The following is a 14,056-nucleotide window of genomic DNA, read 5'->3' as shown; positions in this document are numbered from 1 at the left end:
AATATAGCTCTGATCTTTGCCTTTGTAGTCACATTTTCTTTTCTCTATCTTGACCCACTCACATTTTTTTCCTCCTGATCTCAAGATCCTTAACTTAAGCACATCTGCAAATTCCCTTTTTCATGGGATATAGTCATCCATTATAGGGATTACAATGTGAGCATCTGGGTGATGCCATTAATTTATCTACCAGTCTTTAAGATGTATTACTCCAATTACATACTTAAAAGAATAAAATGAAATAGAACTTTTTCTCCTCATTTTACATATGAGCTAATGTAGGCACAAATCTAACAAATGACTGACTCTCTCTATTTCATCTACAATCTCATCTTTTCACTCGAAAAATCTCCTGATTCCAGTCTTTCCTACTGGGAAATTAGGAACACACACACACACACACACACACACACACACACACACAAATCTACATTTCAGACTTCCCATTTGTTTTCAAAGATGTGTATTAGGATGATGAAACTAATGGTCAGCTCTACTCTCTGTATGGTCATCTCTCCAATGGCTCCAACAGCAACATCTCTGAACTTGCAGAAATTCTGGAGAAGCAGGTGGGCTATAGCAATTGTTGACACAGGGACTTTCTAAAGTTCAGAATCTCTTCCTTCAGTAGAGACTTCTGAGTTTCTTTTTTTGGTGACATATTTTTAAAATCTCCCCTGTCTCTTATCTTCTCTCTAGACATTTCTGTGGAAAAAGCACTTTAATTTTGCTGTTTTAGTAACTACATTGAAATGTTTTTCTTGAATAATTCCTGCTGAGCCCTCTGGTGGTGGCCACAGGGCAACACAACCTTTCAAACACCTATCCAGTGTGCCTGAATTGTATACTATCTGACAGCACTTCACAAATCAGCCTTTGGGTTCCATTCGACTATGACATTAAGTGGAATATAGCTCTTAAAAGACTTGTATTCTTGGGTAAGCATTAACATTATTCTCCTATGACTTGCCCTTGCCACAATAATGCACAAGCATAATAATGGAAAACAAAATCTAGGTTATACTAGTCTATGCCATTATTACATAAAATCAACATTCCAGTTCAATTCTAACAATAATATAAAGTGTGTGTGTATGTGTGTGTGTGTGTGTGTGTGTGTGTGTGTGTGAGAGAGAGAGAGAGAGAGAGAGAGAATTTACATTAAACACACACATATACCCAAATCCATGTGCATACATGCACACACACACACACACACACACACATACACACAAACACACATTATTGGATGAAAGCTATCTTGATACAATTAACCTCAACTGAATTAAATCTATGTGGACCACTGCTTTTATCTCAGCCTGGTTATGGGGTCCTCTTCTGGAATGTCCCTCCCTCCCGCCCTTTCCTTAGGACTACACAAATGCCTTAACACAACTCTATGGATGTACTTGTTCAACATTGTCTGGATCGGTTAATCTGCCTGATTGAAATTACACTATAAGCAACTTGAGAGGACAGTTCATACATTATTCATCTACATACCATATATAATTTCTGAAATATGATAGAAGTTAAAAAATAATGGGCTGACTGTAACAGGCTTTCAGTCACACTGTAGATACCTGAGGTCAAGGGCAAATGTGAAGCCTACAGGGGAATCTGATAAGGCATCCAGGCTTGCTCTGTGTCCTCACCCCATTATTGGACTCAGTCCTTCATCACATGAGTGGATAGATTTTTTTTTATTGCCACTCATTTTCCAATTCTAGCATCTACTTTCCACTCTTGTTTTCTATCTCAGAAATATTGCTCATGGAAATCTAGAGCTGTTCAGGTTTGGGGCTAGAAATTGAATAAGATGGTTTAAAAAATGGTAGACTATTATGAAGCAATCCAGAAAATAAGTTAAATGAATAAATAAGCATTTATTTTCAGAGTCCCTATAGAAATACTTTTGACAAGAAAAAGAAAACATAAACACAAACAACAAACAAAAAGACAAAATGAATGTATACTGCTACAGAAGCAAGAAGGCAAGCAAGAAACCAACCTACATCTGCATTCGTTTTGTTTGATAGAATTGCAACTTGAGAACCCTGCTGGCCAAATGAGGCCTCACACAGATCCCATTATGTAATTCACTGATTACTTGGTTCAACCCACTTGAGGCACTAAAATCTTGGCCGTGATATTAGGTTGGTTGGTTAGTCAGGTAGCTTTCTTTAATAATACCTCAAGGGGTTACAGCTTTTGGCAAGAACAGAACTATATCTAGCTTAATTGTCATATAAAGTTTTCCGAAAAGCACAGCAGCCACTGACCTTAGGCTGCTTCCTGTGACACACTTTTCGACATCCCTCCCGAGTGTAATAACATACCCTGAACTTGCCATTTAACAGCTTAAACCCACAGTAGACAGTCCTGTCACTGCTGTCATTTTACTTTACCTGCAAAGAAAAAAATAAAGGTCAGGAGTGTCCCTCAGACTTCTGAACCCCCATTTTTTTCTGTCTGAGTCAACCTCCATTAGCTTCTTTTTTTTTTCTCACAGAATGGAGATTCTTAGCTCCGAGCAATTCAAACATTTGTCTTCCTCAAAGCCTTGAAATCCCCTCACTTTTATGTTTTCTCCTTCCTTCAAACTATCAAACAATTCCACATGTAATCTTTCTCAAGTTTGTGTTTGTTATATTTTCCTCCCACAAGTTCCATAAAGCAAAGAACATGTATGTATCTTACTGTTTATTGTGCATGGGGACACCTCTATCTTGTTCCTATTCACTTACCAAACTGGTGGTTCTAAGAATCCTATGGTATGTAAAGTCACCACAATGCAATGTGTAATACTATAGCCTCCTACAGAAGGTGATGAATTCAGGAGAACCACACATCATTTCAACAGTATTTTCACATTTTTTAAAATTCCTAGGAAGGTTAGTCAGAAATTGTGAAAAATGCTAAAATTCCAAGAGAACTTGACTTACCGTCATTGCTTTCTGCTTTTTGCAAAACCCAAAACCTATTGGACCCCTCTGGCTGGAATTATTTTCTTTAAAAGAGTCTCATCTGGAGGCTCTTTCCAATCAGCCATAGCCAAATTGGCCAAGTGTTCTGCCAAAGAGTGAAGGCATTCTCATCTGTGCACAGGTAATTCCTTTAAAAACTCATGCCAAAATGAATAGTAGTGATTCCCTGCTCAAATATGTTGGCCTATTTTTCTCAAAATAAATCATTAGAATAGAAAAGAATTGTAGAAAAGAGAAGAGAAATGAATTTCAAAGATATGTTTGGTCAGTTTTGAAACACTGAATTTACTGATGCCCCACATTCCCTATAGATAAATTAAAAAAATATATATTAAAGCATCAAATAGGTGTAAGGAATAATGACATAATTCTACCTGCCTACTTCCTTATTGTGAACATGTGAAGTCTTTTGAAAATAGGAGCTATGAAACAATATAAAATTGCTTTAGCCTTAATAGAAAGGTGATCTTTGCATCTACCAATTGTATGATCAGGAATTATAAAACAGTATGGGAGGAGAAGATACAATAATCTTCATTTACTTCACAGGCTTAAAATGTCTGATGAAGAATTAAATTTGATCTTATGTTTGGCTACCCTCCAAATATAAAATAAATGTAATCTTATTCCCTATTTACATGTCTTCTTTGCTAGAAGATTGTCCCAGACAGGGAGTGGTGGCTCATGTCTCTCACCTCAGGAACTAGGGAGTCTGAGGCAGGAGCTTTGAAAGTTCCAGGTTCTCCTGGGCAATTTACTGAGACTCTGCTTCATATAAAAATTGAAAAAGGCCTGAAATATAGCTCAGTGGTAAAGCACACATGGGTACAATTCCCAGTACCAAAATAATAATAATAATAAATAAATAAATAAATAAAGTTGTCCCATCAGCCTTCTTAGCAGATATCCCTCATTTTTTCCTTCTATCTTTGTTGTATTGGCTATGAGAAATTGGAAACATTGCAGGCATATAGTGAATATCATATGCTATAGTAAACTTTATATGTTGTGGAATTCTTAGAATAACTAAAAAAATTATCATCTTGCTATATCTAGATACTGATTCTCATTCAATATCTGTGTGGTTTTGTCTGAAGATAAGCCATTGTAATGGTTAAACATGCTGACATCGAGCAGTGTAGTACCTGACATAATAGACAGACTTTGAACTCAGCCTCACACTTTGCACAATAATTTTTATTCTACTTCACCAATAGGCCAGCTGGATTTCAGTCATGATTCTTAAATCTCATCTCCCCTGGCCCATCATTAAGATATCTTCTTGTATAACTTGAATTTTTGGGTAGCAGGATGGTAAAATATAAGGAGGGAGTTAAATTAAGCATCCAGAAGTAGTATAATAGTCCTCTAAGTTCAAAGAGTATACTTGAGGTTTCTACTCCAAGAAAAATGTTTTTGAGACTTATCACAACACTATAGGGATTGAGTTCAGAAATATTTAAAAAGTACAAAGTTACATGGCAGACAGATAATAACACCTAACTAGGAAGATTGGTTGTTTTCAGGTAAATCATCCAATGCCATTTACAGACATTCATTCTATTATTTATTAAGGTACTAACTTATACAGGAGTCATGAAGCTTTTGAGTGTTCAGATGTATAAGACATGTTTATTTGAATTGTTCTTTTTTTATATTCCCAATTTCATTCCTCAAATACCCTCTAAAAGCTATTACATTTTATTGTATTACTTATTGAGCAGTCAAGCTCGATCTTTTTACCATCTTACATTCTAAGGGCATGCCATATTGTCTTAACCATTTTATGTTTTATCCACTTTGTATGGATAGCTTATTATATTTATGAATTTACATTTGCATATGCGATCAATTACAAACCACCAGCACACAATGCAATATGATATTTTAATTCAATTTCACTTTCAATTGGTTCCACATTAAATATTAATTCAGTTTAATGTGAGTGCACAATAGTGTAATTACATCAAGCAAGAACAGACAATCTATTTTTTGAACATGTAGAAGATATATATACATGTCTACTTTCTTACTATAAAAAAATACTGAAAGCTGTCATGCATTGAATGCTCTTTTTTGTTTTCCTCTAAGTCATTTCATCAAGGAATAAATTGCGATAGTTTCAAATAAATTTTCACAGAATCATTTGGTCACTTTCCCCCCATAAATTCAAAATCAAGCCTCTGAGATTATTCACGGCAGAGGTTGAAAATTGCTTGCAAATCTGGCCTGGAACTTGTCTCTGGATGTGTTTGGTTTTTTTGACACACAAAAAAGGGCCTGACATTTTAATATTCGATTACTTGCATAAAAGTATAAAGCAGACATCTTGCACCTGACCCACACTCCTGCCTGGCAAAAGTTGGCTAGATTTAGGTAGCCAGAGACTGACCCCATTTTAACAGAGGACATATAGGCAGTTTGCTACAGCCCTACTGCATTTCCTAATATGATGCTTGCGTGATAGCATTTATAATATACTGTATCCTGCCTCATGGGACAATTTGTGTTTGCTTTACTTAAACTTTAATATCCATATTGTGTAAAAACACAAAATGCAGAATATTTAAGTGAAGAAGAATTGTGTCATTGCTAGCTGAGAAGCTATACTAGAACCATGACAAGCAGAGGGACTCTTCTAGAATCTGTGCCCTTTATCTGTTCCTATGATTATCAAGTGAAAGTACCACGCATTTTAGTCAGCTTTGCAACACTGAGCAACATACCCTACAAAAAAAAAACATAGAGGAGGAAAAGTTTATTTTGTCATATGGCTTCAGAAATTCAGACCATGATGGCTGACTTCATAACTTGGGCCTGAGGTGAGAGAGAAAATATTATAGCATAAGGGCATGGCAGAGGAAAGCAGCTTAGGACATGAGTGCTAGGACAAGAAGAGACAGAGAGAGAGAGCTTCACTCACCCAGGACAAAATATTAACCACAAAGTCACACCATCAGTGACCTGCTTCCTCCAGCCACACCCTACCTGCCTTCATAACTGCCAAATTAATCCCTCAGTGTATTAATCCACTGATTAAGTCACATATTCAGAATTTAATAGTTTCACCTCCAAAAATTCTTGCATTGTCTCACACATGAGCATGTGGGGAACATCTCATATCCAAACCACAACAACATGTTTGTTCTTCAGAATGCTTCACTGTGTCTCAACCCACGACACTTCCCCTACTTTTTTCAATTCAGTTTAATGAGGAACACTGTATTTACAAAACACATTGTATCATTGAGCCAATACTATGTAATACAGCTAAGGGAATTTAAAAGAAATGTTTATTTTTAGCCTCTAGGAGATTGCAGTAGGATGGGAACATAAAACAGGAAATATTTTACATCAGGAAATGCTTGATAATTGTACTGTGTTTTTCCTCTACTCATTACATATTGAAGTGATTTCAGAGAAACTTGTGCATGTTGAGTTTTTCAATAAACAACTATGAGTCTGCAAGTCCATCAGACTGCCTGTGTGAGCTTCATTCCTTTTGATGAAGAAGTGTCTAGCCTAGGTTTTAAGAGCACAGAGTAAGAAAAGAGGGGACCTGGGTTGGGCTCCAGTGGTGCTATTAGTTTTGAGCCCTGGTGTAAGGCACCTATTGCCTCTGGACCTCACCATCAGACCTCTTAAATTCAGACAACTACAACAGCATCTCCCTAATAGGATTGTTCAACAGATTAAGTAAGCTAATATTGTAGAAAACTCAGAAGAGGGGCTGACATATAATTAGTATTAGGTAAGATCTTATTAAAAAAACAAAGCATCAATAAATTCCTCAGTATATCCAAATAGGTGATCAGCCTTAAATTTTTAATCTTTGATTTCAGGTTCTGACTTGATAACATCAAAATATGTTAAATGTGTAGCAAATAAATTAAAATTGATCTTATTTATTTATTTATTTATCCTTACTGGTATTTGAACTCAGGGGCACTCGACCACTGAGACATATCTGCAGCCATATTTTGTATTTCATTTAGAGAGAGGGTCTCACTGAGTTACTTAGTACCTCTCCATTGTTGAGGCCCACTTTGAACTCATTATCCTCCTGTTTAGCCTCCAGAGCCGCTAGTATTACAGCAGGCATCAATATGTTTGGTTTTTAGTTGATTTAATTTTTAAGATATCATTAATACTACTGTATACCATTTTTAATTATCAAAAACATAAACTTATACATGGAAATTCACTGTCTAAAATTACATCCCTTAAAGTTTCTATTCAATTTTTAAAATATAAACAGTGCAGCTTATAATTTCCTACATAGCATAAGTTCAGAAATTGGGAGTTTCTTGAAAAACTTATGCTGAAAATATATGTTGTTAATCAGGAAGCAAAATATCTTATCTGTCTCATCAGTGGTTGTCATAGCTCTTTTCTAAAATAATTCTACTGTGAACTTTATCAACATTTTAAAAAGTTACTAATTATGTTGTGTTCTTTCTGGGGACTCAACTTCAAATAAAATGTTACTTCTTTAAAACTGTTCACACATACTTTGTAGTTAATATGGTTTTGATATCCTCAGATATTAAAAATATTCTTCTTAGACAATTTTAATTTGCTACTAATCTAGGGTGATGAAATATCCAAAAATGTTGAAATGCCTTACAAAAACCAGTGACCTAATTTTATGTGGAAATATAATTTTAAACTAGTGTAGTTCTGATCTAGATTATATTTTTCCTGCAAAAATTGATTTTGAAATGAACACCATGAATCCTTAAGAATTATTTACAAAGAGGACTTGGTTCAAAAAATTTATAAATGAATACATGATGGAGTAGGAAAATAATACAGACTGTATCTGTCTTAATGCCTTTATTTAAAGGAAAAGAACTTTAAAAAACATTGTAAGTTGTCTGAAGTTTATTCAACAAGGCAGTGAACAACTTAAACTGGATGTAAATAAATCTACTGCCTAGTTTGTCATTAAAAATATTTAATGTATAGTAAAATGTTAAACAATTCTCTAGTCCAGAAACTAGAACAGTATTTGGATACTATGTATAGCAATATTTTATTTACTACTTTTTAAAAACACTGGAAATCATTAACATTGATGACCTAATAACAGAAAAACACTAATCATAAAAAAATTATTGTCAGGTTAAAGATTATATTGGCCCATAGATTCATAATATTTTCTGCAGTTATTTTTAATATTAAAATTTTACACTCAAATATCTCAGTAAATGAATCTCAAATATTTTTAATTGAGGGACAGTTTTATTCTTTCAAGATACTCCAAATTTAGCTTACTACCTCATTAAATACACCATCATTTTCATATCTTCCACCATATCTCAAGATTTTTAAAATAGTGATACACACACACATACACATACACACAAGCAGACTCATTGTTTAAAGGACACATTAGTCATACAGAAATTAAGTGCAACATGAAGGAAAAAGAGATGCTTTTCATGAAAAATAGTCTTTGATGTACCACAATTTAATGAAAAGGTATGAAATATAGGGATCCATAAAAAAGTTTAAGTTAGTTTATTATCCATCCACCACTGATAACACTATAAATATTTTGCTGATTATTCTCACAGCATATTTATCATCTATGTGTATTCCTGTATATGTCTCTGTGTGTTATATGTTAACAGAGGATGATATAGTAAAATCTCAATGCATGACAGTTGATTTCTTTGTTCAAGGAGGATATGTGTACTTTTTAAGACTTGAAATACTTTCTGGAGGATAAATATACTTTTTCTACTATTTTAAAGGGAGTTTCATAGTTACTTATGTCTGTTCTACATTTAAACAATTTGATAAAGTGTTTATAATGTTTTACATTTAAAATAATGGATTTGTTTATATTAATTTACATCCAGATACAACTGGCCACATTTTATGAATTTATAATTTTGGTCTAATCATTCATTTTGTTAGATATTCACAGGACTGTTCTCTAGGTGATGAGGAACCTACCCAGTCCTCCCCCCCTTCTTACTTGCAGTTCTCAAATTGATAGTAGAGTTGTTGGAAATGCAATATCCTCTGATGAGGAGGCTGGGGACAGCACACTGGGTTCTGTTACAGTAATCTCATTCCTAAAAAGTGCACAGACTTCAACACTTTGTCTCAGCATTTTATGTTGTCTAAGGGCATAAAATCCAGGCAAACAACTTAATGAGGTCTCTCTGCTGTGGTACAAGTGGGCCATCTATAGATGAGGCTCTTCCTGTATGAGGCAGCTTTCCTTAACCTCAGGAACCAGTTTAGGATGAATTTTAGGCTTTTGTTGTTGCTTACAATGTAGCTGTAAGCACTAAATCTACTTCATGTAACTTGTTGTGAGCATGGGTCTTTTGTCTTTGCAGACAAGTTGGTAACCATTTCAGTTAATCTGCTAAAGGACATCAGGAGACTGCTTTTTATTCATGCATTTAAAAAATATTTTAGTGTATACAGTTTATGAAAGTAATTTTCCTAGATGGTGAAATTAAAAAGAGATTAAAACAAACAAACAAACAAAAACAATAAACAAACACTGCCAGAGCAACAGTTAACACTTCCCCATCATAATTTAGATTCTGATAAATATATATGATGAACAACAAGATAAGTTAATATATGATATGGCATTCAGGGTTGATTAGTACTATGAATACAAATAAGGTAGAATAAACAATTAAGAATTATCAAAAAATATTGTTTCTGAGGTAGTTTAAGAAAGATTTTCCAATGAGGCAACATTTGATCAGAGATGTTAATGAAGAGATGAAATTAGCAATATTTCTACCATGAATCCTATAGTGCCATAGAAGGCAATGGTGGTAATAGCCACATAAGTGAGAAGCAGATGGTTTTTCAGTGAAGTCTTTGGGAAAGAACCCAGCTGTGGCTTACATCTTGCTTGCCATTTTGTGAAATACTGGTCAAGGGACTAAAGTAAGGCAGGCCTAGATTCCTCACTCATAGAAAGCATGGTATGAGATGCTATGAAATATGACTATCTTACAGTACTACATTTGTGATAATTTGTTACACAGCAATTGTAAGCTAATATACATCTTATCACCTGAATGGTGAGTTGACAAAACATATACCTTAAAATGTAGAAGTGGCTTTGGAATTGGGCTATGAGCAAAGTCTAGAAAATGTCTGAGGATCATTATGTAGAAATACTAAATTTACTTGAATGAACCATTAATAAGTGTATGGTGGGTTGAGGTCTCAAAAATCATGTGAGGTACACTTTTTATACAGTGACAGAAAGCTTAGTAAAATTGCCTCCTGCAGTTATATGGAAAAGTAGTGTATTTCTAAGCAAAATATGGAAGGTGTATTTGATTTTTTTCTCAATACAGCAAAATGTGAAAAATAAAAAGATAACTTGAATTAATAGAAAGAAAAGCAGAAAAAGTACAGGTCTTGATGGTTTTCAAAGTATTTTGCCTCTCAGGTGGCAAAAGAATTACAATTCAGAAATGTCTTCTAAAATCATTGCATAGTAAAACCTAAGGGTGTATATATAAAAAAGTATTTCACCAGAACTTCAGAAATATCAAAAGGTCAGTGTATTCAGTTACACTAAGGGTCCTTACAGAGATTAATAAGGTTTCTGGCAGGTCCTCTAAATCAATCCCAAGATGGAGGGGCTTGGATTTAAACCCTCTGAGCAGAAGATGAAAGGGAATTACATCAAAATTTTTATGACTGCATTTTTATTATTTTTACTAATGAATTACACCCCACTGAAATCCCTAGCAGATCCAAAAATTTCTTGAGAAAATGATTTTATTAGACATATTGCCAGCTTACACCAAAAGAGACAGAATGATCATAGACTACTCAGAAACAATCAGAAGCTACCTTAACTGAGAAAGGATGACTGACAGAATGAAACCAAGACACAAGATGGCAGAGTGGAAAGTTGTGGAGAATTTATGTAAACCTTGAAATCTAATAAAGAATGTCCAACATTTACCCAGCTAGATTTCTGGACTGTTATTAAACAGGGACTCCCTGTTTTTCCCTCCCATTTCCCACTTCTTCAACTGGAACATAATACCTCAAGTTCAATGCTTGCCCTGCCATTGAACAGCACTTTGTTTGATGACTTGTCTCTCTTGCTTAGAAATCAGTTTTGTTCAGGAGTTATACTTCAATAAATATACTCATAAATCTAATTTGATCCAGTTTGACTTACGTGATGAACTTTAGATGAAGCAAATGAAATGAGGCTTGGGAGAATCTTAGGATTTAGTGGATGGATTTTGTATGTGGGAAGAATTGGATAGATCTATGCTAATGAAGCAGGACTCTGGATCTGGGCCCTTGCCCTTCCTGCCTCTCTTTCCCACCATCTGCAATAGTTAGAAAAATCACTGGGCTATATTATTACTAACTCCTTTAATCTGGCAAGTTTAACTTTCTTTTCAGAGAGTCTCAGGTTTTCAAGATTTAAACAAAAAGAAAGAAAGAAAGAAAGAAATGCATGACAATATGGTTCTTGCTTTTAGTAGAAATAGTTTGATTACTAACAGCAGCTACAGTATTGTTAGTCTTTAAAGTTTCAAAACCTAAGTGTTGTTTCAACAACTAAAACAAATATATAATGAGTGCTGAACTTGAAAAGGGATTGCATAGAGTAAATATGCATGCTGGGAATTGTCATTATCATCATTGTGGTTACATGATAAAGCCCACAAATTACTTATTTTGGAAATTTGACTTTGATCTGAAGCATACTGAAATAAGATTTGGAAGAACCTTGGGATACAGTGGCTGCATTTTGCCTGTGGGAAGAGTGTGGATAGATAGGGCAATCATCTCAGTGTGAAAAATAAACACAGGTTGGGATGAGTCTCCATTAAAGCCATTTAGAAGCCAGAAAATATGATCTCATTATAATGATGTATGTCATTGCAAAATCTCTCTCTTTAAATGACTTACCATTTCCCTGAAGAACCTAACACTTTGTCAAGTAAATAAAGATGGTGGACAAGGAGGAAACTAATTCATGGGGTCCATATGAGGGATAAAAAAATAAAAGAGCTAAAATATCCTGAAGAAACAGAATGTAATAGAATGAGAAATGAATGAATCAAACAGTAAAGGTGAGTAGGAGCCCTTCTTAATCTGTGATGTAAAAATAGGGAACAATTAGAGTAGAGCAACACAGCTTCACTGAGAATCAATTTGGGGTGGTGGGCGGCAGGGTTTTTCTCTTGGGTGTGAAATGATCATTCAGTGGAATGGTGTGTCTGACCTCAACTGTGAGGGAAGCAAACAGAACAAAACAACATGTGACTGTGTACACCCCATGCATGGGGTCTGTTATTTAATGTGGATTTGTTATGCAATTCAAAAATGCCTCAGTTAATTTTTTTTTTTTTGGTTCTAAAAATTTGAAAACAACACCCCAAGGCTGCACAGACAGACCCTCATGCTTCTCCTTCCAAATAAACAACAAAGGCAAACTAAGGGTTGCAGTTGCCTACTCTGAGCAGGCTTTTTAAATTTGTTCTGGGCAGGACACTTGAAACATATTTTTAAGAATTTTTTTTCATTTTATTTTTAATGACAAACTGCACTGTGACTGGAGCAGAAAGGGAGAAATAAACCTTTCAAACTATAAACTCTTTTTGTGCCATAAAGAATCATTCAACTGCAAAAAGGAGTAAAAAAATACCTAATTTTAAAAATATCATAATTATATTGAAAGGTGTTGGACTAGATCTGTGTCCCAGCGAGGCTGAGAGCGACGCGGAGGCCGAGAGCAAGGAAGAGCACGGCCCTGAGGCCTGCGACTCCGCCAAGATCACCACCACCACGTCGGAGGAGCCGTGTCGCGACAAGGGCAGCCCGGCCATCAAGGCTCACCTCTTTGCGGCGGAGCCAGGCGGCCGTCCCCGGGACAGCGGGCGACTGGACAAGGCGTCGCCGGACTCGCGTCACAGTCCGGCCACCATTTCCTCCAGCACCCGCGGTCTGGGCGCCGACGAGCGCCGGAGCCCGGGCCGCGAGGGCGCGGCCACGGCCAAGGTCGAGGAGGCGCGCGCGGTGCCAGGCAAGGAGGCAGGAGGTATTCGCACCACTCACGGTGCAGACCGACGCGGCCGCGCACCTGGCCCAGGGCCCCCTGCCCGGCCTGGGCTTGGCGCCTGGCCTGGCCAGCCAGCAGTTCTTCAACGGGCACCCACTGTTCCTGCATCCCGGCCAGTTCGCCATGGGGGGCGCCTTCTCCAGCATGGCCGCGGGCATGGGGCCCCTGATGGCCACCGTGTCCGGGGCTTCTACTGGCGTCTCGGGCCTGGATTCCTCGGCCATGGCCTCTGATGCCGCTGCGCAGGGACTGTCTGGGGCATCCGCGGCCACCCTGCCCTTCCACCTCCAGCAGCACGTCCTGGCCTCTCAGGGCCTGGCCATGTCGCCTTTTGGAAGCCTCTTCCCTTACCCCTACACGTACATGGCCGCAGCAGCTGCCGCCTCCTCGGCTGCGGCCTCCAGCTCCGTGCACCGCCACCCATTCCTCAGCCTGAACAGCATGCGCCCGCGGCCGCGCTACAGCCCCTACTCCATCCCGGTGTCGGTCCCTGACAGCAGCAGCCTGCTGGCCAAGGCGCTGCCTTCCATGGCGCCGGCCGCGGGGCCCCTGGACGGCAAGGCCGCAGCCCTGGCCTCCAGCCCCGCCTCGGTGGCCGTGGACTTGGGCTCAGAACTGAACAGCGGTTCCTCCACGCTCTCTTCCAGCTCTGTGTCCTTGTCGCCCAAACTCTGCTCCGAGAAGGAGGCGGCCACCAGCGAACTTCAGAGTATCCAGTGATTGGTCAGTGGCTTGGAAGCCAAGCCCGACAGGTCCCGCAGCGCGTCCCCCTAGACCCCCTCCAGAAAAGTCTCTTCATTCCAGTTCGGTCAAATCTGCAGCGCACTTTGTTGGATGTAAACGAAACCACGGGCAGTGGGGTTACTCCCTTCCTTTTGCAGTGGTGTCTGGGAAGGGGCACCGGGCTCCCTTGAGAGAATGTCCCAGAGACAGACCCTGTCGTCTTGGCAAGGTTTATAGATCTCGGATCTGGCTCAGATTC

At 37.7% G+C, this 14,056-nt stretch overlaps 1 pseudogene; it reads left to right on the top strand.

The window, feature by feature from the left end:
• Positions 1-12,063: 12,063 nt before the first annotated feature.
• LOC143410607 (T-box transcription factor TBX3 pseudogene) lies at positions 12,064-13,848 on the top strand (annotated as a pseudogene).
• The last annotated feature ends 208 nt before the right edge of the window (positions 13,849-14,056 follow it).

This window comes from Callospermophilus lateralis, chromosome 11, assembly GCF_048772815.1.
Source record: "Callospermophilus lateralis isolate mCalLat2 chromosome 11, mCalLat2.hap1, whole genome shotgun sequence".
NCBI classification, from domain to species: Eukaryota; Metazoa; Chordata; class Mammalia; order Rodentia; family Sciuridae; genus Callospermophilus; species Callospermophilus lateralis.
Note: the sequence above shows the minus strand (reverse complement) of the source record. Positions and strands in the feature narration are given on the sequence as shown.